This window comes from Suricata suricatta, chromosome 11, assembly GCF_006229205.1.
Source record: "Suricata suricatta isolate VVHF042 chromosome 11, meerkat_22Aug2017_6uvM2_HiC, whole genome shotgun sequence".
In the NCBI taxonomy this organism is placed as follows: Eukaryota; Metazoa; Chordata; class Mammalia; order Carnivora; family Herpestidae; genus Suricata; species Suricata suricatta.
In genome coordinates, this window is record NC_043710.1 from 14,440,150 (window position 1) to 14,442,563 (window position 2,414).

A 2,414-nucleotide genomic window follows, 5' to 3' on the forward strand; every position below is an offset into this window, starting at 1 on the left:
TGGCTGTGGGCTTTTCATAAATTGCTTTTATAATGTTTAGGTAAGTTCCTTCTATTCCGACTTTCTCAAGGGTTTTTATTAAGAAAGGGAGCTGTATTTGGAAAATGCTTTTTCTGCATCTATCCACAGGATCATGTGGTTTTTATCCTTTCTTTCGTTAATGTGATGGATCACACTGATGGATTTGCCAATATTGAACCAGCCCTATAACCCAGGAATGAATCCCAATTGATCATGATGGATAATTTTTTTTCTTTTTTTCCATAATATTTTATTGTCAAATTGTTTTCCATATAACACCCAGTGCTCTTCCCCTTAAGTGCCCTCCACCATCACCACCACCTCTTTTCTCCCCTCCCCCTTCCCCTTCAACTCTCAGTTCATTTTCAGCATTCAATAGTCTCTCAAGTTTTGTATCCTTCTCTCTCCCCAACTCTCTCTCCCTCCTCCGCTCCCCCTGGCTTTCCATTAGGTCTCTCCTGTTTTCCTGCTAGACCTATGAGTGCAAATATGTGGTTTCTGTCCTTCTCTGCCTGGCTTACTTCATTCAACATGACACCCTCAAGGTCCATCCACTTTCCTACAAAGGGCCATATGTCATTCCCTCTCATTGCCATGTAGTACTCCATCGTGAATATATACCACATCTTCTTGATCCATTCGTTAGGTGTTGGACATTTGGGCTCCTCCCATGTTTTGGCTATTGTTGACAGTGCTGCTATGAACACTGGGGTCCATGTGCTCCTATGCATCAGCATTTCTGTCTCTCTTGGGTAAATCTCCAGCAATGCTATTGCTGGGTCATAAGGGAGTTCTATCGATAGTTTTTTGAGGAGCCTCCACACTGTTTTCCAGAGCGGCTGCACCAGTTTACATTGCCACCAACAGTGTAAGAGGGTGCCCATCTCTCCACACTCTCTCCAACATCTATAGTCTATTGCTTTGTTCATTTTAGCCACTCTGACTGGCGTGTAGTGGTATCTGTGTGGGTTTGATTTGTGTTTCCCTGATGAGGAGTGATGTTGAGCATCATTTTATGTGTCTGTAGGCCATCTGGATGCCCTCTTTGGAGAAGTGTCTGTTCATGTCTTCTGCCCATTTCTTCACTGGATTATTTGTTTTGTGATTGTGAAGTTTGGTGAGTTCCTTGTACATTTTCGATATTAGCCCTTTATCTGATATGTCATTTGCAACTATCTTTTCCCATTCTGTCAGTTGCCTATTAGTTATCTTGATTGTTTCCTTTGCCTTGCAGAAGCTTTTTATCTTGATGAAGTCCCAAGGGTTCAGCTTTGCTCTTGATTCCCTTGCCTTTGTGGATGTGTCGAGTAGAAAATTGCTGCAATGGAGGTCTAGGAGGTTTTTTCCTCCTTTCTCCTCGAGGGTTTTGATGGTTTCCTGTCTCACATTCAGGTCCTTCAGCCATTTTGAGTTAATTTTTGTGTATGGTGTTAGAGACTGGTCTAGTTTCATTCTTCTACATGTTGCTGTCCAGTTTTCCCAGCACAATCTGCTGAAGAGGCAGTCTTTTTTCCATCGGATATTCTTTCCTGCTTTGTCAAAAATTAATTGACCATACATTTGTGGGCCCAGCTCTGGGTTCTCTATTGTATTCTATTGGTCTATGTGTCTGTTTTTGTGCCAATACCATACTGTCTTGATGATGACAGCTTTGTAGTAGAGGCTAAAGTCTGGGATTGTGATGCCTCCCGTTTTGGTTTTCTTCTTCAATATAATTTTGGCTATTTGGGGACTTTTGTGGTTCTGTATGTAATTGAGGATAGTTTGTTCTAGCTTTGAGAAGAATGTTGGTGCAATTTTGATGGGGATTGCATTGAATGTGTAGATTGCTTTGGGTAGTAATGACATTTTCACAAATTCAGTAAAGTCGCAGGGTACAAAATCAATGTACAGAAATCAGTTGCATTCCTATACACCAAAAATGAAGCAATCGAAAGAGAAATTAAGAAAATTATCCCATTCACGATTGCACAAAAAACCATAAAATACCTAGGAATAAACCTAACCAAGGATGTAAAAGACCTATATGATGAAAACTATAGAAAACTTATGAAAGAGATTGAAGAAGACACCAAGAAATGGAAAAATATTCCCTGTTCATGGATCGGAATTCATTGATCAGTTCTAGAAGGTTTCTGGTGGAGTTGATTGGATTTTCCATGTAGAGTATCATGTCATCTGCAAAAAGGGACAGTTTGACTTCTTCCTTGCCAATTCTGATGTCTCTTATTTCTTTTTGTTGTCTGATTGCTGATGCCAGAACTTCCAGCACTATGTTGAACACAGTGGTGAGAGTGGGCACCCCTGTCGTGTTCCTGATCTCAGGGGGAAAGCTCTCAGTTTTTCCCCATTGAGGATGATATTAGCTGTGGGTTTTTCATAGACTGCTCTTA